A 23,363-nucleotide genomic window follows, 5' to 3' on the forward strand; every position below is an offset into this window, starting at 1 on the left:
AATGTTAATTTCTGTGTATGCATCATGTTTCATTTGGTGGCTTAGCAGTTTATTGTTTTTCAGAAAGTCTAAACCCAGGATTGTTGGTTTAGTAAAAGTGTCATGGTTAATGCCAAGAAGAGGTCATGTGGTGAGCTTCAGAGCTGGACTGTCTCAGCCCTGCTGAAGAGCCCCAGTCACTGCAAGTCACTGGGGAGACAGGAGTATTCTTGTGGCTCACTTGGGTATTTGCAGGTCCTAAAGAGATGGATAAGCTGCTTGGAAATTTCTTGGATGGGTAAAGGAGTTGTGGGAAAAGAAACAACTTCTGGGAGACTTACTAGGATCTGTCACTGAAATTGGTTTGGGATATTAGCTTGGTTGTAAGTTACAGCTCCAGGGAATATTTTTGCTGTTCAGGTTTGAGTGGCAGAGCAGTCAGAGCTATGTTCCCATACTCAGTCTTTTTCATGAAGCCTTTTGCTACCGGTAGCTGAATGCTGAAATGTCTGTAGGAATTATTTAATGGTTTTATGTGACCCCAAAGCAGAAACCAAATCAAAAAACCTCTCAAAGGTGCATTGTTTTAATTTTAGGTGCATTATTCAGCTGTTAAGGAGAATTGCAAGGGACTGTGTCTCTTCTTTGAAGGATCTTTCTCTTGGGCCAACACTGTCAAAATGGTGTTTGGTGATAAAGTACAGCTTAGACCGATGTCATTGTTGTTATAACTGTGCTTCTTTGCCACTTCACTTCTCTTATATGTATGTTTGTGGTCATTTGAGATGAACTGTAGAAAATAGGGATTTTACAAAAATGTTACTGATTTTTATAGTTCTGAGCACACTTCAGTCTTCTGCTGAATGTCATAGAACTTAATTCTGGTGGATTATTTTGGCCATGACTAGTTGGCCTCCTAAGGGAGACTATAGTCTGCTGATTGTTCAGGGTATGTGATCTCAGATTTATATCAGGCTGTCCTGTCAAAGAGTGCTACATACACCAAGACATGAAGTTCTGAGAGTTTTTGCTCTTCTTTGGCTCAATCAAAACAGAACTGCTGGTGAAGAAATAAGGTAGATCTATGATTTTAGGAAGCAGGGCAGTAAAGCTGAACTACCCAACGTTGGTCTCTGCTAATTATGTGCAGTGTCCTAAAGATAAGACTATATGACCCCTAAAATATTGTCAGGGAATTAAAAGGGATCAGTCTATAGAAACCTGCATAGTCCTGTTGTGTATGTAAGTGTAGTACTCTGTGTGTGATGAATCAAGTTCATGGAACTTTGAAGTTAGCAGCCTGCCAGTAAATTAATATGGATGTTCAGTGGGTTGTGTTGCTTTTGTCATCAACAAATTTTGAGGCTTTACTGAAGCAGGAAAACAAATCAGTAATGGATTTAGAAAAAAGGAACTGTTCTATATTAGAGGACTCAAATGGAGACCACCCAAATGCCTTCAGCTGGTTTTTGTTATTTTCACAAATAGTTTGTTCTTTTAGCAGAGTGTTTAAGAACAGAGAGTCAGGTCAATCGCTCTATTATGTTTTCCCCTAAACAGCAATATTAAGGAAACTTTACAATATTGTTCATCATTGAGGAAAAAAAAAAGTCTTACAGATTCTCTTGTTTTTCTTAGCTTCCAGAGAAAAATAGTGATAGGCTGTTATGATTTCAAATCTTCAAATTAGAAATGTAATGCACTGTGTTTTTGGAAAATTTTTGTAGTTTTGGCTGGATTGTACCTTGTAAGGGCCAATATATTATCTATTATATTTTATGTTATTTAGCAAGTTAATTCAGAGATGTTATGTATTTTCCATAGTTCTGGCAGAATAAGTAGAATGCAGAATATTCTTGTTCTCCATAGTATGAGTTATCTTTTTTTATTACAGTCTTAGTAAAACATACAGCAGACCTACCCTTTGAAAAATTGACTTGTTTTTGTGCCAAAGCACGCTTGGTTCCTCATTGAAGACCTAAAAGCAAACAGTCCTGGACAGTTACCTTTGCTTAGTGTGTGTTTGTGTTCTCCTGTAAAGCAGTGATTTTCTTTCTGGGATGGTACTCTGATCAGCAAATGGCAAAGATTTGCAGTCTGTAATGGGTGAGTTACAAAGAATAAATTATGCTGAAGGACAAAATAGCAAAGACTACCTGGCCCCAAATGATGTCTTGGCATGTTAGTAATGCCACATACTCAAAGTAGAGGACTGTGGATTGAAAATCTTTTTTCTTCTCTTCACTTCTGATACCTGTGTTCATACTTGCAATCAAACTAAACAAAGTGTGATGGGGTATAAAATGCTATGGTAAAAATCACTGTATTACAGCATGTCATCACAGTGGATATGGGGCTGGATGCCTCTAAAAAGGATGTAGAGAAGAAAGGAATCAGGGAAGAGTCTAAAAAGGAATCTGTGGGGATGGAAGTTTGCTTTTATAAAGATAAATTGGAAAAAAAAAAGAGATTGTTTAGCTTTTGAAAGGCAGTAAGTATGAAGAAGTATAACACAAGAACACAGATTGTTTGAGAAGTAACTCAAAAGCTTTTGGTTTTTTTGGTTCATGCTATAAGAGTAAGGGGACAGTCTGTGAAATTAGGGTGACAAAGTGAGAAAGGAAACTTGAGAAAGTCTTACCAGTTTATTAAGAAATAGATCCTAAGCTCTGCAGTCTTGGGATAATTTTAATTTAAAAAAATTTGAATAGAAATTGGGTAAGTTAGAGTGCAAGAATATTTACACAGGCTCAGGTTACCTTTGCTCCTAAAATAATATAACCCCTCATCTTTTTGTAACTTGCAAAATTATTTTTTCCATCATGACTTTTAATAAAGCTCATCTAAAAACCATGTGTTGTTGGTGTGAGTGAAGGAATTAAGTCTATCCCTAGTTTGTTTATGGGAGAAAGAATTACAGCATCTGTAATTTGTTTGCTCTCCCTGTATTGGGTTATATCTAGGGGAGATACCCACTAGGTAAATCTAGTTCTCTTGGTAGGGTGCACTGATTTACTTTGTTTCTCTTATAGAGGTGGATATAGGAAAAGAGGTTTTGGGGATTAACATCAGGCTCCTCATGGAAAGAATTTACGTAGGCCAGTTGATTTTGTGACTTGCTACTCATGAGACACTGTTTTGTTTAGCTTTGATTTTTCTATTGCCTGGGCTCATGCATTAAACTGGTGTTCCTGCAGTAATTTAATTTGAGTCAGTGCACAAGTTTGTTCTGTACCTAGAGTGATGGAATATTTTGGGAGGATGAAATGAGCTAACTCTGGCCTTCTGTGTCAGCCTGCCAACTCCCAGCAAGTATGTAAAAAGTCATAAAAATAGCAGTGGGGGTATCTTAATTAAATGAGCATGCTTGTCGCTTTGCCAGTCTTTTCTTTTGGCATGGTTCAAGTCCTAGAAACTGTTTGCTTTCAGTCTCTATCAAACTCAAACATAAAACTCTGTGATAAAAGCATCAGGAGCAGTGTTCAACAGGAAAAGACTGCAGAATCGGCTTTTTCTCATTCCCACTTAAATGCCCTTTTCTCTCTGTTTAGTGCAGGCTGCAGTTTTTACTTTTGGTGTGTTTAGCAGCAGATTGAGTTAAATTTGTTATATTTGGCTCTAGAGCAGCAAAGAGCAGATGTCACGGAGGTGCCATGACAGGAATAAAAAAAATCAGAAGGCTTGTGGGAATTTGGGGGTTAGAGGAAAGTCTTCCTCCTATTTTTTCCATGCTAGAATCTGTGTTATAGCATTTGGAGCTGGCATTCAGTTCAAAACTTGCTGTGCTGCAAGGGTTGATGCACTGACGCAGACATTCTTTCCCACAGCTCAAATTGTGGAAACAGAGTTTATTTATAAAATAAAACATGCCTGTGAAATTATAATTGATACCTTAATTACAGGGAACTTGCCTGAAGGATGGTAACTTAGCAATCCGTGGGACATTTTCCTGGCTTAGAATAGCCACGATTTATACTGAAACATTTTCTCTGCATGAATCCTTGAAATGGAATTCCCCTGTCAAGGCAGAAAAACTTCACTAACTGAGAGGTACTCTGCCAGGGATGATAAGTCGAAAGTAACAGTCAACTTTAAACATTATTTATGGTTAGAACTTCTGAAAAGTAAACTTTGTTATTCTGGATTGTCACCACTTGAAAAAAAAGCGTTTAAAAGCCACCATTACATGTTGCCATTCTTTACATAATCAGGTGGGTCCCAGATGTACATGGGATCCTGGGGAAATGTCTTGCTTTGGATTATTTCTTTTCACTTTTGCGGATTAACATAATGCTCTGAAAGTCAGTGGTGGCTTCTTCTTTCTTTAAATCTTACCTTATTAAGGGCCATTTCTGAAAATACCTGGTTAGTTAGCAGCCTGATTGCTTGTTTGTTTGTCTTTCTTTCTCACATCTTTGTCACTGCAAAAGTATATATTACCACAGTATAGTTTATAGAAACATAAATACGATGTAATTTACATCATATTTACATAATTTTGATTGCATGTTGCTGTATTTGAAAATCGTGCCAGTTCTCTGTTGTATGTGTAGAATGATGTACTTGATAATTTATGGAGGAATTTTTTTTTTTCTGTGAGGAAAGCGTTTTATTTACACAGTGATCTGGAAGGGAGGACAATAATAAATCTACTTTTCCTTGAGATGGTACTCACTGATTTTGTATTAGTGTTTTAGTAAACCCCGTTGACTCCTGCTTTGAGCTGTCTCTTCTCGTGCTGAAGCTGAACCCTTGTTTAGCTCTTGAAATTTGCTGGGGAGATGGGATTTGAAATAAAAGGAATGGATGTTATTGTGCATTTAGTAGGGATATGAAGTCTGACTTTATTTTACAAAGCAATTAGTGTAGTGGGGTCACTTGACCCCACTTGAAGCACCATATGTGTAAGGTATATAATGTACGTGCTCTGTTCTTCTCTACAAAGTGCTGAGCAGAGTGTGCTGCTGTTCTCAAACCTGCTGTTCAGGTTTGAGAACAAACCTTCCCATGTCTTTTGCTGAAGAAATTGTCAGTGCACTGCTAAAAGAACACGGGAATAACTTGCCTGTTGGCTGTAATATGTGAGTTTCTTGGGTTAGACAGCTAATTTCAGTGACTTGAAAGTGACAGGCCTGGAGATACTTGTGGCCAGAGCTGCTCCAGGAGGATTGAGTGAAGCCTTTTGGATTTCCTAAAAGATAAGGAAGCCAGGTTTGATCAACAGCTGCTGGGAGAGTTTTTCAGACACTGAGTTAGTCTAGTCCAGTGCAGGATTTTTCACCTCTGACCAGTTTAGAGCATGTGCTGCCTAAGGTGAGCTGGTGAAACGTAACAGTTTTGGTGTGTTTGATTAGCATCATTTATGTTTACCCTGAAGTTAATTTCTTACAGCTAGTTTTCACCTGGCTGTCAAATTTCTCTGTGTGGGAAAGACTTTGTGGCCACATAAAAAAAAGTTAGGAAAATGGTTATGTTGTGGATTCTGTGTTTAAAGACTGTGTTCTAGAGGATTTAAGTAATTAGGTATTTGTAAGGTTTCTTTTACATGATAAGATTTTGCTTCAAAAGAAGCATGAAACTGTAGAGTGTTTAGGCTAGATCAAAGTTTTACCTGTTTTATTTCTCTTTTAATGATTTCATGCCAGAGTCAAGCCTACATTAATGTACTAGCATGGTTTGAAGATAGTTGGGTATAGGTGGGTAGCTTTCTGAGGAGAGCTGGTCTAGGATGTTATTAAGGTATAATTGATCTAATTGACTGCAAAAGTTTTGAAACCTTTATGAAGGTGTTTTTTGCATCTAAAAATATTCAAATATTTGGTATAAAATATTGCTGTTTATTGGAAAGGGAAATTTCTGTTCAATTTTGAAAGAAAGCTTTGTTCATGTTCAAGATTAAAGTGAACCAAACTTGCTTTTCTTTTTCAATTTTAAAATTATTCTACACTTACAGAAATGTAGATACCTTTGAAAGATTTAGCCGATCACCTTTTGAGAAGCATAAAAATTCCTCAGATTAATACTAACGCTAATAAATTGATGGAAGCTCTGGATGTACAACTGGTTTGTTCTGGGTAAGTCTCTTCCTGTTCCAAGAAGCTGTTCATTTTGGAAAGGCAAAAAAGTCAAAAATACAAAATCTTAGTTATACAGTTAGTTAAAACCCATTATTCCATAACTGTTAATTCCATAGTTGGGGAATAATGGGTTTTAATTTGACCATCATCAAAAATGCAAATCAAGGAAAAAGAATAATGTATTGATGGTAATATCTCAGTATTTGTAAAGCATCTTTCTCCTAGAAAACAAAATTTAAAAAAATTATTTGTAAAGTGGACTGTACCTATAGACTATTGCATGTATCCTATCAGGGGAATAGGACAGGCTAAATATCCTGAGCCTTATTTAACCTGAGGGAGTTCAGTGATGAGAGATATAATTAACCTGGGCATGTCAGTCTTTTTTTCTCCAAGTGGAATTATGTTTTAAAGTGTTCAATAATGAAAGTGATTTGTTTGAATTCTCTTCATATTATTTCAAACAGGAAACACTAGAAAGACCATAACCAAAATATTTATTAATAATTGCAAAATTAATAGATAAACCTAAAGAATTCATAGATGTTAGTAATGGTTGAGAGAGAATAGCCATGCTTGCCTGATGGAGGATATTTACAGAGAATGATTTCAAGTTTTTTTTACTGGCCTCTCTCTCTCCAAGACTTGTGTGTCACTGGTGTAGTTACCTGATAATTCAGTTTTTGGTAATTATCTTTAGAAAGCTGCTCTGGATTGGGAAGGATAAAATGTTTAATGTGTATACTTGCACTGAGGAAGGTACTGGGTAGGAATAGTAATTCATGTTAGATTGGCTGATTGTAGATGTCCCCAAAAAAGGAAGTTTTACATTTTAATTCTATTTCTAGTCATATTACAAATAAGTGTGTTTAGAAGAATAATTTTTAAGTAATTTGAAGTAATTTTCAAAACTAGTATCTTTGGAATTCACTTTTTCATTACAAAGTGGTTTCACAGGCCCAAAATCTGACATTTTCTACTTTGAAATCCTTAAAGTTGATTACATTTCTTTCTAGAAATAAGGTGAATGCCAGTAATCTCCCAATTAAAGAGCATTACTTGTAGTGGTACACTAGAATCATGGAATATCCTGAGTTGGAAGGGTTTACAAGGATCACTGGGTTCAACTCCTACAAGTTTTCAGATACAGATTCTACCGAGGTTTCACAAAGAGCAGATGTGGCCAGTTGGAAAATGTTGATTTGCAAAGGAATACTGTGCAGTACCCAGTGTTGTGAGCCACAGTGCTGCTTCAGGGTGCAGCAGATGAGTCAGTTACAAATTCATGTGTTGAGAGGAATGCTCAGTTTCTGATGTGCTGCCTACACTTGGGAGGTGCAGGGAACCCTTCCCATGGCTGTTGCCACCAACGCATTCGCACAGTAATAGCCCTTGTAGGCAGCTCCTGGCTTCTGACAGACTGCAGTCAGCTCACCTGGCTGAAAATAGGCTGTGGTTTTAAACACATTGAACTGAAAAAACCCACACAGTATCACTGGGAGTATTTTTGCTTCATGTACAAGTCCTTTGAAAACAGAATATCTTGCAACAATATTGAAATATTTTTTTCTGACTGATGAACAAACAGAACGCAGTGTTATCTGCTGTGGATAGATTCACATTGCATTTATAGCTGTTGAAAAACTAGTGGCTCATCCACTACTGCAGTTATTTTGGCGAACATCTTGTATGAATATTGTACTGCTAAATCTTTAATCTGCTGTGGAGACAGACAAATTTAGGAGAAGTGACTTTAATCTTTGAAGAATGTGTATTGACTGGGAAAGCTAGTTCAGTTTATTTTTGCAAATCACCAACCCTTAGAAGTGGGATTAGGTTTAGTGTAGGAGAAGATGGAACTTTCTCTTTGTCTCCAGAGTGAGGTCACAGTGCTTGTCTCTTTTCAGCTTCCATCTCAGTAAAATAATAGAAAATATAATTGTTTCATGTTTCTGTTTTATCTCCTGAAGAATGGGAGTTATGGTTACTTGTGCAGGCCATAATGTCAGCAATTACTTCTTGTCCTTGTTGCTTCTTTACTGCGCTGTCTCTGCCCTATTTGCATGCCCTAGTTGAAATTCTCATGTGTTGCTTTTGTATTTTCTTCTTTTTTTGCCCCTTGATTTTATTTATTTAGAGATTCCACTGAGCAGGTAGCTGAGTAGACTTCAGCTGTGCAGGAATTGATTGTGCATGTGGCTTTAGTAATGGCAAAATCCCACCTACCTTAGATGTGAAGGCAATGAAAAGGAAACAAAACATAATCCAACAGAAAAGATGAGAAAAGAAAGGCTTTGATAGTAAAGGCAGGTAGAGGGGAACACCTAAGTCACAAGGTTGGAAGGAAAGCTAAAGTGATACACTGGTTTTGGCAGTTCAGTTTGTCATGATACTGTTCTGATTTGTAATTTTAAGAACAGCTAAAGAAATATGTTGCTTAAATAAGGTAATTCACTGATTCTTTTTTTAATTGTGAAAGTATCTTTTAATCTCGTTTTTCAGTAGAGCAGATACACACTAGGACTCTTTTTAGGAAAGCACATTTTTTTTTTTAATAAGGATATATTTATGGTAATTTTAATCAATAAATTAATAAAACCAGTAGTGCTTGGTTGCTTTGTTGCTCATCTCTTTATGCCTGGGGTTATGTACAGCATTAGGTCTTGGTAGATTTGAAGGAATGCTGTTTTCCTTATTGAGTGGCTTAGCAAAAAAATCTCATCTCACTAAAATGGATCCCAGTTCTGTGTGAAGGACAGGCGTGTGATCACTGTTAACTTTCCAATATCACACTTGAAGGCTTTCTAACTATACTGAACTACAGTCAGGTCACTCAAATTCCCCCATGTCCCTAGAGAATAGAAATTGTTTCACCAGCTAATACATGGAGTACTTTGAGCCCATTCTGCTGAGTTACGGGGTTTATTTCAGAATTTGGGAGAATAATTTTTATAGAATAGGTAACTGAGAGAGTTAGCATTCTTGCTTGAATAATGCCCTACATATTTTGGAAAGAGATTTTCCTGACTAAATAAAAACAAGGTATTTGACCATTTTCTAGAGGGAACACTGTTTCGTCAGTGTAAATGTGAAAGAAAAGTCCAGAAGAGACAACTGACCATTCTTGTGTGACGTTTGCAACTTTTTTGTGTTTCTTCTGGGCTTTAATTACACTGCATATACATGGCAAGAAGAAAGACCAGGGGTTTTGTTTTCATGGAGGTGTAGCTTTATCACATCGTTGGGAATTTATAGCCTAGTAATATATAGTGTTTTTTCCATTCCTGCATTTTGCAATTGGTTGGTGCAGCCTTATAGTCTGGCAGCTGAGAGCTGACTTTTTCATGATTTTTTTTTTGGCAGGAAAGGGTTACTGTTCACATTTCCTGTGTAATTCCTTCTGATCTTGCTGGGCTGTAATTGCTTTCTTGATGTTAAACATTCCCAGGCTCCTATAACCTTCTAGCCTGCTTCCACTGGCCAAGTTTGTCCCAGGTGATCATGTGGGCGAACCTCCTGTTTTTGAGGATAAAAATCTCTCCTTCCTGTGTAAGATAGGCTACATACTCATTGCTTTGCTGTGCAATCCCAAGAGAAATCTTTTAAAAAATAATAATAAGGTAGCACATCACTCTTTTAGAGTCAGATTTAGCAGCCAAAATACATCACAAATCAAGTGTGTGGGTTTAGAATTTGCTGAATCTTGGTTGAATGACTGCGAGTTCACATTGAAGATAATTTTTTCTTAATACATTTGGAAAATAGGTTATGATATAAAAAAGACAGATTTTGACTGTAGCTTCTTACTTTTGACCATATAATTGGCAAATCTTTTTAAGCTTGTTTGAATGTATAACTACTTAGCTGAGCCTTCAGGAATCTTTTCTTTTGAATTCTTTGCAGCAGCAGCATATTAAAAAAAAGAAAAAGAAGAAAAAACCCAGAGTCTTACTCAGTTCTGTCTTTCTTACATAGTTCAGTTATCCTGTGTTTCTTCTGATTTTCAATTTTAGTATATAAACAGTAAACCCAAGGTATTATTTTGTTTTTAAATAGAAGTGACTGTATACTACTGAAAAATGTTGACTTTAGAGGTGTGGGAACTGAAGTGTTCTGTTCTGCAAAAGCACCAAAAGGTTTTCTGTGCTGCTCTTCAGCTTTAATGTGGAGGAGACACCTGTAAGAATGTGAGTGAAGTTTGTTTTTCATGACCTTTATGCTGTTTTCTCACAGTGCCAAGAAAGATGAAAGGTTGTGATGGCAGGGTTTTTTTAGGGTGTGAGGAGTTGTAATGTGCTGATACATTGACACTGGTGAATGTTGGGTTGGTTTGTGTTTTCCTTTTTTTTTTTTTTTTTTTTTTTTCCCTAACAATGTCAGAGAAAGTAGTTGGAGGTTCTGTGCTCTATTGGTTCAAGAAGTAGTCTGAATTTTGATACTTCAGTTAAGAGCAATCTCATTATCTTACTATTCTGTTATAGGTAACTTTTCTGTCATAACCCTAGTCTTACTAATTTGTGCACTTAATTGGCTGCTTTGTGAAATTCTCAGGCTGCAAGTAATTCTATTTTGTTTAGCTCTATTAATGTACTTGCAGCACAGATACTCAGAAGTCTTCCCAGTAACTGACTGACTGAAGTCTTGTGAATGTGTAACTGTGAGCTCAATGGGATTATATGATTATACCTGGAAGAAAATGGTTTGTAGGTAATAAATTGTATCAGTTTGCGCTCTTTTCTTAATTTAATTCTCATGCATTCCAATGCCTGTGCTTTACTATATAAATAGAAATTAAAACAGTTGGCATGTGTGTTGTTGACTGTGCTGCTATGCTAGTGAATGATAGGAAGAATATATTTTAATGAAAATGTCTTTAATCTTTTCAGGAAATCTTCAATTTGACACCTGAGTTACAATTGGAATGCAGTCAGTGTGCTGCCCAGTTCTTAATTGCATAGTCCATCATGTAACTGGGAGCATGGCTGTCAGATCTGTCTATTTTTGTTGTTGAACCTGATGTTCTTATGGGGTGTTATTCAACACAGAGAAATCCAGTCCTGGCATAAAGTATTTGTACAGTAGTTCTGTGAAAAAAGCCATAAAGCACTAGGTGAGTATAACTGGTCAGGAAAGGATGCTGCTTGTAATTTCCAGTTACATAGTCATTTTATTGTGGCCTATTTGTCATCTTCAGATACTTGAGATTTGTTAGGACACTTTGTATGAAGTGGGTTTACCTTTGCATATCCACTTGGGTATGTATTCAACATATTGCAAGCATGGTAGGCTTCTGTGCAGCTGGGTAAAACTTTGTTTAAAGCTTTTTTTCCCAAAACAGCTCACCTGTGACTATAAATTATGAAAACACTGATGAATTTAGAGTTAGTTAGTTGAGAGGCAAACCCTCCTGAGGCCTGTTTCCCATCTAACAGGATGTATAGTTCATCTTGCCATTTAGTTTACCTGTTTAATTTTGCTTCTGCTCAGATGAAGGCAGAGAAGAATTACTCGCTATTTTGTAATTAAAGGTAACCTGTTTTTAATTTATTTTGTAAAATACTTAGAATGTAACCAACCAGACTCTCTATTATGAATTTCACCATCCTGGTGGAAAGTACCCTTAGTGGTAATGAATTTTCTTCCATGAAAAACTTGTGGTTTTAGAGTCTATGTGAATCGTCTCTTTCTTTTTGTATAGAAGTCATGTTACAGGATGTAAACTTGTTCTGTTTATCCTCTGTGTGTGTGTCCATGTTGATCTAGTGATTTAACATAAAATTCTTGTGGAGTTCGATGTCTGTGATGTACTAGAGGCAAAGTGATACATATAGCTGTGATGCAGGGAAGAATTGGACCTAACCTTAAGTGTATTCAGTGCAGAGAAAGAAACTCTCGTTTTAACAAGCTGCTATAGAAATGAGGAATGATTTGAATTAGGGGAGCTTTTAAGCTTTCAGACAATGTAGTCAAATGTATTTTTATATTCAGAGTTGTTCTCTCTTAGGGAGGACATGTAAATTACTGTTGTGACAAAATGCATAAATGTGTCTAGGATTTGATAGTAATTAATTCATTTTACTTATCTAAGGATAGATTAAGTGCCTCTGTTTGGAACTGGCTATAAAAAGTAACATGTAAACAAATTTAACACACATCCGGTGTAACAGCACATTTGGTAGAACTGAAGGCGCTTTGTTTTCAAATGCAGTGGTTTCTCACTTTCAGTGTTCACAAGCTGTTCAGTCACAGAGCGCCTCATGACTGGATTTTTAAGGGCACATTTATCTAGGTGGCTTTCTTGACTTGAACTCTATATGATAGAGTCTTAAATACTACTAAAATGTTGATGAATTATGTTGTTTGCCATTGATGCATAGAAAGAATCACAGAGTATCCTGAGTTGGAAGGGTCCCACAAGGATCATCAAAGTTCAGCTCCTGAGCCTTCACAGGGCAGCTCCAAGAGTTACGCCCCTGTGCCTGAGAGCATTGTGCAAACACTTCTTGACCTCTTGGCAGGCTCGGTGCTGTGAACATTTCTCTGGGGAGCCTGTCTCAGTGCCCAGCCACCCTCTGGGTGAAGAATCTTAACTAATATTCAGCCTAAACCTTCCATGACACAGCTTCAGGCCATTCCCTAAGGTCCTGTCACTGGTCAGCAGAGAGAGGAGATCAGTGCCTGTCCCTCCTCTTATCTTCGTGAGGAAAATGTAGACTGCAGTGAGGCCTCCCTTCAGTCTCCTCCAGACCAAGTGACCTCAGCCACTCTTCACACGGCTTTCCCTCAAGGCCCTTCACTATTTTGGTAGCTCTCCTTTTTACACTTTCTTACAGCTTTATGTCTTTCTTACGTTGTGGTGCCCAAAACTGCAGAGACCTCAAGAGCAGGTTGTTCCTGTGCAGAGCAGAGTGGGACAATGCCCTCCCTTGCCCAGCTGGCCATGCTGTGCCTGATGTATCCCAGGGAGGCCCTGAAGAGAGATCTCGACAGATTAGAGGACCAGGTAACCACCAGCCACATGAAGTTCAACAGGCAAAGTGCTGGATTCTGTTCCTGGGATGGAGCAACCCAGGATGTAGAGACTGGGCAAGGAGACACTGGAGAGCTGTGCCACAGAAGGGGACCTGGGGGTCCTGGTCCAGGGCCAGTTGAACCTGAGCCAGCAGTGCCCTGGGGCCAGGAGGGCCAACCCTGTCCTGGGGGGCATCAGGCACAGCATGGCCAGCAGGGCAAGGGAGGGGACTGTCCTGCTCTGCTCTGCCCTGGGGCAGCTTCGCCTCAAGTGCTGGGGGCAGCTCTGGGTGCCACAGTGTAAGAAAGATACAGAACTGTTAGAAAGCATAAAAAGGAGAGCCACAAAGATGGTGCAGGGCCTTGAGGGGAAGCCGTGTGAGGAGGAGCTGAGATCACTTGGTCTGTTCAGCCTGGGTGAGACGAGACTGAGGGGATCCCTCACTGCAGTCTTGTGAGGGGAAGAGAGGGACAGGCACTGATCTCTTCTCTGCTGACCAGTGACAGGACATGAGGCAATGGCCTGAAGTTGTGTCAGGGGAGGTTTAGCTTGGGTATCTGGAAAGGGTTCTTCACCCAGAGGGTGGTTGGTCACCAGGACAGGCTCCCCAGGGCAGTGGTCACAATACCAAGCCCAGTGGAATTCACGAAGTGTTTGTACAGTGCTCTCAGGCACATGAAGTGACTCTTGGGGTGGTGCTGTGCAGGGCCAGGAGTTGGACTCTGTGATCCTTGTGGGTCCCTTCCAACTCAGGGACTTATTCTGTGATTCTGTATTTTTAAGTCTTTTTAATTTTATGGTTTTAGATTAACAGTCATGAAAACAGAGAACTTTACAAGGTATTTAGCAGTTTGAAAGATGTTAGGAGACAGAATACACTTTACCCTTATTATACATGTGTTTCTCCTGTGGAGGAAGAGTTCTGTTCTTGTCATCTGCTCTCATGCTCAAAGTAATTTTATGTTTTGCCATCTGGTAAATATATATATATTTTGTCTAAAATTTTTTACTAATTGGAGGCTTCTTTTAAAATTCCCATCCAAAACCTCACATTTCAGAAACTTAAGCTCAATTCTTACACCTGTATAAAATTAATTTGGCTTCCAGTCTGTGAATTTTCGTGATACTTGAATACTGTAGGTGCTACAGCTATTGCAGTCAACAGTTTTAAAATACTTGCAAATTAAACACGTATATAGCCAGAAATACTGAAAAACATATGTACTTATTTATCTTTGAAGGCAACTGTCATCTATGGATATACTTACTTTTTTAGATTCATCACAGGACTGTGTGTTTGAAGGGAACTCTTTGTCACTGCAATTCTGTGTTTCGTTTTTAAGGTTAATTCAGTTCTGATTTATGGCATGATCATTGACATTTACATGGTATGGGCCATGAGGTCTGCACGCAGCAAGTGAATTCACACAGATCAGAAACAGCTTAGAAGAAAAGTGCAAAATGTCTTTGGCACTTAACACCATTATTTTTAATCTCCCATCCTCCCTTCCAGTGCTCTAAAAAGAAGTAGTTGAGCTGGATGAATCAATGTCTGATACAGAGAATGATGCACATTGTTGGCATTCACCCAGTGCACATCTCAAAACTACAAAGTTTACAGCACAGATCTTACATTATTTCACTACTAGTGAAAGGTGAATGACTTTGAAGAACAGACGGGAATGTGGTAGAAATAATAGGCAGGGTTTTCTGCTTTGCTTCAAGGGAAGCATTGATTTTTGTTTTTACAGAAATACATTTGATAATGTTCTTTCCATATAAAAACCCTTATCTAAATCTTAAATGATACTATGTTCTGTGTCCAGGCTTGTATATTTTGCTATCTAGTGCAAGTTTTTGAGATAAAGCAAAACAGTAGATTAAAAAAACAATTTACAGCTGTGTAAAGAAAACTATAACTGACTGAAATAATTTGTATTTTAAAACATGTTTAATGAGTTTTCACTAGAGAACCTCTAAAAAATGAAATGTCACAGCAAAACCTTACTGACTTTTCTGTGGTCTTGTATATTAAATGTTTTGTTGCCTGCTTGAACAGTTCTCACCATTCAAAAGACAAGTAAAGTAGTACTGTGCCAGTGTTTTTTATCTGGAAAAAATATATTGGAGACTTTTTATCAATGTAATTCAGATCCTAGAAAGATGAGCAGTTTCTTAAAAGTTATTCTATATTCAGTAAAGAAAAATTCTGAGAATTCAGCCTGTTGCAGGTATTGGGAGTTTATGCTGAAAAATCACTTGGTCACTAATCAATTTTTGAAGCTTCAAAAATAATTCTTTATATCTATCTGACAGTCTTCAAACAAATAAAAGCCACTCTGATGTCTTCTGTACAGGTTTTTCTTTCTGAGGCATGTAGAATAAATAGAGCAGGTGTGTTAGGAGCTGTGATCTAATTTTGCAGGTTGGGAGCCAAGAACAAGTTCTGCATGCACACACCTCCAGCTTTAATCTTTAAAAGAAGAGCAGACTTAAAAAACAAGGAGCATTTGGGCATAAAAATGTGACTTGCTTGACACTGCTTGTTCATTTAGTTACTCCCGGAACAATTCTTATCTTAGGAAACACGATTTGTTTGGTTGAAACAAGGTAAGGAAGGGAGTGAAGCAATACAGTTTTAAAGAATGGGGAGCTGATGATGGCAAGCAGTGTATGGCTTGGAGACAGGAGATTAGGGAGGTAAAGTTATTAATAAAAATCTGTGGGCAGTAGAGTACAATGGAGTTCTTTAAATATAGAGGATGTTCTTGAAGGGTACAAAAGCTTAGTAGTGATAGAAGTCCTATACTGGGCAAGGATGATAAATTTCTGCTGTGAAGAGAAAGGCATAAATATTCAATAAATATTTTGTTCTGTATTCAGAAAGAGGCTGGATGATGCTTTTACATCTCACCACCTCCATCATTGGTGATGGGAAGAATGTATTATCACTGTACCAGCAACTATTAATGTTAAATGTTTTTAAATCTGCTGCACTGACACCTACAGATACTAAAAAAGAAAAAAAGCTTAGAAGCTGTATGAATTATTCATTTTGAGTTTTAACAAATCATGGAACAGTGGAGAAATTTTAGAAGGCTGGAGGTGAAGGGGAACTAATGTGCCCAAATTTAGAAAGTATAATAAGTGCACCTTGAAAAGGCCGATAGTAGTATGCTGTCAGTGAAGATTTAAAGGAGAATTGCATAATTAATGCTGATGAGAATGGGCAAGTCAGACCTACATTGTACTGCAGCGTGGGGTTACTTTTTCTGTAAATTGATATTAGACTGACTGTCTTGTAGTTCCCCAGATCCTCTCTCTTGCCTTTCTTGAAGATGGCTATGTGCCTTTTTCCAGTCTTTGGGAATCTCCCTTGATGCCATGACTTTTGAAAGATGATGGAGTGCATCCCTCTGGTGACACTCTTTCAGCACTACTGAATGCATTCGTCTGATCCTATGGATTTGTATGACTGCACCTTCATCTACTCTTGGTAATGTTATATCAGTGCCTCAGCCTGTTCCATTGCTTCATTCACCTTCTCTGCTGAGCACTGGGCCCACTTTTTCCTTAGCCTTTCTTTTGTGACCTTTGCCTTTTTTTTCACTCTCTTTGTGCATGCTGGAGTAGTGTCTTAAATAATTAGAACTCTGCTGTAATCTGCAGACACTGAGCATGACTAGCAAAGTTTGGATTTGGACACAAAGTAGGAATTAGTGCTGCTATTAAAAAAATAGATGTTTGGTCATTTAATTGCCCTAAGTGAGCAGAACTTCACTGTTAGAATTTGAAGGCTTGACATGACTCAAGCAGTGTAGGTGTCCCCCAGCATGGCTTTTATGGTAAATTAATGAAAAGGTACTGTGTGTCAAACCAAAAAAACGTAGCTGCTTTAAAAGCTTGGTCATGCTTAATTGTTTTCCTCTTGAAGTACTAATTCAGTTTGATCTTGCTTAGTTTGAGATTTAACTGAATGCATTTGGAATACAAATATCCGTAGGAACAGAAGACAAAGCTGGAGGCCCATAGAGAAAGAAGAATGTTCCCATGGTTAGCATAGACTGCACGCCACAGCTGGTTGCTGGACAGCCTCCAGGAATAATTTTAACATGTTTATTTCACATTTTTTCTCCGTGAACATGTTTTAAGGACACTTCATTAAAAATGTCTGATGGTCTTTGAAGCTCTGTGCCTTTAACGTTTTTCAGACAACAAACAGGGTGGTGGATACAAAAATGAAAATTATTTTGGCAAGGACTATTTGCACAATGAGAACAGCACAAGCTAAGTGAGTGAAGGCAGTAAACTAGGACAGGTTGGATTTTGATTTATTATTCTTTTTTGTATTTTTAACTGTGTGAAAGTTTTTTTTGTAAGTATGGTTCATCAGTAACACAGTGCTGATAGACAGTAATAGACTGCAAGAAAGAGAATCATTTAAATAAATCATAGAATGTGTTGTCCCATATATTTTCTAGGAATGGTATACCATTTTTTAACAACAGCTGATATTTTGTGTGCTCCTTGATGCTAGTCAATAAAATATATCACCAAAACTAGGCTACATCTGGAATGTTTGTGTTTATTCAAATTCTACTATTTGTATTAAAAAATGTATGTATACCAGATTGATTAGAAAATACACTCTATTATGTTCTGATTGTTCTAAAGTACATGACACATTAGTCACTTCAGCCCAACAGTTGCTTTTTCAGTTGGGTCAGAGCTCTGGGAGCTCCCAGCCAGGGAACTGGGACATTCCATGCAGGAGAATCCAGCAAAGTGGTGACAGTCCTTTCCCAGAGAATGAGAGGGATGTTCCCGAACAAAGAATGTGGGTGAGCAGCTGAACCTCTCTGCTGGGGTGTGTATGAATTAGTCTAGGCACAGCGGAAACAGGGAGGGCAGATGCTGCCTGTGCTCAGCTCTCAGCTGGGCTGTCACTTCCCTGGCTGCTCCTCTCATGAGGGTTCCAGAGCTGTAGTTCACATCTTCAGCTGTGGATGTTGAATTGCCCTTAATATTATGCAAGATAATTTTAAGGGCATTGGTTGCATGTTGGGAATTCTTTTTATATACAAGTATAAAATTTACACAATATTCTTTAAGACTTAAGGCACAACTGTGACAGAACTTACATAAAATGTAACCTTTTAATTTTTGCACTAAATTTGGAACTCTGGGTTTTATGAAGGTGATTCAGTGAGGTCATGTTCTAATTTGTCAATTTACTGTTTGATGATTCTTCTAATGCAGAACAGTTTATTGTATGCTTGGGAGGCAGTAAAGGTAGAAGCTGTTTAACATGGAAGTTGCTTATGCTAGTCATTAGATTTTTACAGGATTTTTAGGTATGACCTGTTAGACACATATTCCTTTCTGGTGAGTAGGATCATGTTTGGGAAACTTAAGATACAACTCATAGTTGAGCAATGTTTTTAATGTTGGGTATTGTTAAAAAAAAATCCAACTATTGTATTTGCATCTCTAGTTTTAAAAGCATGTGTTCTTGAAGTGTACTGAACACTCAGTTATCCAGAAAAAAACCCATCCACAGCCCTGGAACAGTCTGGGCTAGCAGTATTACAGGCAAAGTTTGGGGGCAGAATCAGTGTAGCACCAAAACAGTTGAACCAGTTCTTAGTACAACATCTGATTCCTTACCTGGAATATTTTTTACTAGAGGGCTATCTGCAAGTTGTGCCTCCAACAGTTACATGTGCTAAAATGAATTCTACTTCTTCAGTAGAACTTAGAAGTTGCTTTTGAGTTCAGCTGAAGAAAACAGGCTTTTCCCTTCAACATAAGTCACTAAATAGTTCAGTGTATAATTCAAATTAAGAGCTTTTTTTGTTTGTTTGGCCTTAGAATTTAGTTTGCTTTAATGGTCTTAAGCATGTGGCAGTGTTAGGTTTTTTTGATGCTAATACCATTTTCCAGTTCTTTGTTTCTTTAACTTCTGTCTTAGGAGTTTGAATGCATGTTAGAGGTGAGCCCTTTTGAGAGGGAATTTAAACAGAAAGTCATTAATTGGTAGGCAGTTTGAATTTTAACTCATTGGAAGTACTCCCATCTTGGCATAGGTCATTTATTTCTTGATTTGGCACAGTCATAGTAAATGGATGTTATTTTTATTATTTATTTTTCATTTTTATTTTTATTTTTTAGTTCTTGAATGCTTGTTTTGCTTGGGTCTGTGAAGACGATGTATTGAACTTAAAAAACATACATTGCATTTTATGAAGTATAGAGGATATTGCTACACAAACTTTATAAATGCCACAATGTAGCTTTCTTGACCTTTTAAGAAACTTGTAATGGAAATTCTTATAGAAACAGCTGTAGATGAAGCTCTTATTTGGTACCATGGCAAAATTGAGTACTGTGTTTAAGTTTGCAGCTGTAAAATCAGAAATAAATACATTATTTTAGTCAGAATTGCAAAAGCAATTCACCTTGCAAAGCCTGGTGTGTTTTTTTGCTTTTTCTCAGCTGTTGGTTTTTCTTCTAAGTAGAACATTAACAACCTACCCAGACTATATGAAAATAATGAAACCCTGAAGAAAATCCTTCTTGAATGTCACAGGAAGTTTTATCAGAGAGATGCAGATTAGTGTTGAAGTAACCCAAAATACTTCAGTCAGAAGAACTGATTGACTATTTATTGTTTAATCTCTACAAAACTTCAGGGCCATCTGTGATTCTGTGAAGAATTCAGTATCACATTTCAAATTTAAATCAGTCAAAATTGTGCAGGTGAATGTAGCTCTTAATCCTCTGATTAGTGGAATTTTTAGTGCTGTGTTATCTGACACATTCAAATAAATTTTTTGTACATGTGGTTATGTTTTGAGGTATCAAGTAGCTCTAAAAAATGTTAGGACTATCAAATTGAACTTGATCTCCTTTTAGCATTGCAGACCTTGTTCTTTCTGTAGTCTAAAATGAACAGAATCTAAAGATTTCACTGGAAGTTGTAACACTACTAGATAAAGCTTGTTCTTCAAATGTTAAAGTAGAGGAAGATAAGAAAAAAACCAAACAAGTAAAACACAACTAATGGGTCTTTTTGATCCTTCCTGTAGTCCTCTTTAATTATTTTGGTTGGTACCTTTGTATGTTAACCTCGTTCTGCTCTTTGAAATAATCTGGACTCCTGTAGTATAAAAACAGGTTATTTATTAGGTAAATAAAAAGTATATAAGGCATTTTATTACAAAATGTCTTTTTTCTCTGCCAATCAATCTGAAGTTCTCTTTAATCCATCAGTATAACTAAATATTAAATAGGGGAGGCTTAGGTATTTCTGAAGTATGGTAAGAGCATTGCCATAGGAATTGATGGAACAATCTGTCCTATGTATGTAGACCAAATTTTGCTGTCATTTTCAGGCTACCCTTTGCTGTCAGTTAGTAAATACAATTTGATTTCTGAGAGGCAGTTGTTGATGTTTTTAAGACTCATCCAGACAAAGCTGTAAGGCCAGCGTTGACCCTGTTTTCAGCAGGGAAGTTGGATGGGATGACCTTGTGCAGTTTCTGCCAACCTGAATGATTTTGTGCGTAGCTGTGTACACAGCCAGAGATGTTTGTCTGGTTCTGTGAAGTTTTAGGGTAACTCCAATGAAATTGCTGTTTTAGTGTTTGTGATATTGTTTATCTGAAAAGAAAGCTAATGTACAGCAGCAGGTACACAGTGAGAGATAAAATATGTAGTCTGGTCTTATCAGATCAAATCAGTAATTAATTATGCATAATAGTCAAAAAGTCTTATAGTTTAATTAGGTATTACAAACTGAAAACCACAGTGGTGTGCTGCAATTCCACTATGAATGACGTAACATATTGCTAACAGAAGTGTAAGATACACAGATTTTGTCTTAGGAAACTGCATTGCTGAGAATCGCAGCAAAGCTTCTAAGCAGTTTGGATCCAAGCAATAAATGTGTGCTTAGTTAAGAACCAGGATAATGTGGTGGTGAGGAGGAACAGGAGTAGAAGGAACTGTGCTGTTTAAATTATAAAGTGAATTCTAGATTAGTCATTACCCACTAAGAATGGTGCACATTTCTGTTTCTTGTTTTGTTTTAAATACTAAGTTAATTTGAATTTAAATTAAAAAACTGTGGGCAGCACAGATTTCATGTAGTATGTTAAAAAAATGAAATTTGTGTTTTCCAGAACTATTTTTTTTAGCTGTCCTAAGAGTCAAGAACAAAATCTATCAATTTGTATTGATTCGTCATTTCACAGTTATGTTCACACCAGTAATAACCAAGATTGCATTTTAAATCAGAAACTTTGGCCTTTTAATACAAGGTAATGGCAAAGATGTCTAACCCAGATATGGAACTTACATGGGTCTCCAGTTTGTGGCATTCAGAGCACTCCTACCAAGAAAGGATTTACTAAGGAAAACATAATATGACAATCTGTCTTTTTAAATTGGAAATTTGGGAAAAAAAGATATTTTTTGACATTCAATGAATTGGCTAACATTAGGCATAATAGTGACCAGGCTCTTTTAAATTTCTTCAGAATGGAGTTGTTTTCTTAAATGGAAAATAGTTGGGGTTATTTATAGTCATAAAAACTGTTCCAGTATACTTTATTTTAATACACATACATTTTATAAAATGAAGACTCAATATTTCACCTTCTTTAACCTTCTCTTCTCCCAGTGTCTTTTTGAGGAATTTCATTTTAATACATTGTTTTGCAGGTCCTTAAATTTGCTTTTTTGGAGATAGTTATAGTTGTAAAATAATAATTAGTGAGACTGCATGCTAGTTTGTCCACAATAGTAGAAAATGTGTGGAAGAGCCTCATTTCTTGCAGTGTATTGCTAGTCTTTATTCATACAAGTGAAAAACCTTCAAGCTGATTCCAAAAGACTTACCTCCTCAAGAAGAGCAATAATTTTTCATTTGCCTGCTATTTTAAGCTGAACGTTGATGTTGCCCTATGTTGTTTCATAAATAAGCTTTTATTCTCAGCAACATGTTACTGAAAGTGGCATAGAACCTGTCGTGTAGGCACAGTTCCACTCTGACAGATGGGCAGAGTGTGGGCTTGCCAGCCAACCATTCCCCACATCACCCAGCAGAGTATGAAGGGAAGCATTTTTGTCCAGGATTGCCACTGTGGCATTCAGTGCATCTAAGGCTTGAAGTTCAGGAAATGCACTCGGACTGGTCCATCTCACAGGATGACCAAAAGTTTAAAAATAGCCTGGGTTTTAGGTTCTGCTGGGTTTGTACTGTTCTCTTTCTTTTTGTGGTTCTGCTGAAGTCATCTAATGGGCTCAGCCAAAAGAATTCTGCCATGGACACGCATTTCTCCGTGAGGGATTATCTAAGTATGGAAACATAAGCAGTGAGCAATTTCAGACACTGTTGTTTGTAACTACATGCATATCTCTTTGGGTATAGAGTAGGAAGACTAGGATCTGGAACAGGATTAACTCCTGATGTAAAAATACGAGAAATAGAAAAGATGGAGTAAATCAGATGTTTGAGACTGAAGATGCAAATAATGAAATGCAGAATATTTTTGCAGGTTTTCGGAAATGCAAATCAGTTGTTGCTTGTTTATTGGGGTTTAGGATTTTGGAGGGGTTTTTATTTTTTAAACAAATTGGCTTAATGCCTTGTGCTTGATTTTTATAAAGTAGCCAAGCACTGCAGGCTTTTGGCAAGTACGTTTGCTTGAACAAATGCTTTTGTGTGTTACGCTAGTCAGTCATTGTGCCTGTCATTTTTATCTTCCTCTCTATTTTTTTCATAGCTTCAATGTTTTAATATTTTATTTCAAGTCTAACTTGGCCTTTATATAACAAGGGATTTTGTCAACTTTCCTGGAAGCTGTGCTGATTCAATACTTTCAGGCTTTTTGGGGGACTTGCTTTCAGTTGAAAAGTTTCTAAATTATGGGAAATACTGTTTGTATGGCATTCATTTGCAAGATGGCATGCTATGTGAAAGAACAGGTGTGAAAAATGAAGTGAATAAAATTGCTTTTGAAATACAAATGGGCATTTCATGGGCTTCTGTCAGGAGAATGTCTTTTCTAAACTGTACTAAGTATTTAATATTTCTTTTTAGCTGGATGTTTTCCTTCTGAAATTAAATTACGTAATATTTCTTTACATGCTTAGTTTTAAATTAAAATTCATAACAATTCATAATTAAGCTTAATATTAAGTTACAATATTTGATTTAATGCTTTCTTCTAGTGCCTGTACTAATATACACTGCATTAGAAGGTGCAGTCGTCAATGAGAAGCTCTGTTCT

General features: G+C 37.1%; 1 protein-coding gene across 12 annotated transcripts in view; it reads left to right on the forward strand.

The window, feature by feature from the left end:
- Window positions 1–23,363, forward strand: part of ZNF438 (zinc finger protein 438) — a 49,014-nt gene that overhangs the window by 4,289 nt on the left and 21,362 nt on the right. Inside the window, exons 1-2 of one of the 12 annotated variants that reach the window (XM_030232001.2) lie at window positions 10,132–10,243; window positions 10,943–11,166. The exons of the other annotated variants lie outside the window; for them this stretch is intronic. The gene's annotated coding sequence lies outside the window, so the exon portion shown is untranslated. Of the gene's footprint in view, window positions 1–10,131; window positions 10,244–10,942; window positions 11,167–23,363 lie in introns of those variants that run through there. 12 annotated transcript variants of the gene reach the window in all.

The sequence above is a fragment of the Serinus canaria genome, chromosome 2 (genome assembly GCF_022539315.1).
Source record: "Serinus canaria isolate serCan28SL12 chromosome 2, serCan2020, whole genome shotgun sequence".
In the NCBI taxonomy this organism is placed as follows: Eukaryota; Metazoa; Chordata; class Aves; order Passeriformes; family Fringillidae; genus Serinus; species Serinus canaria.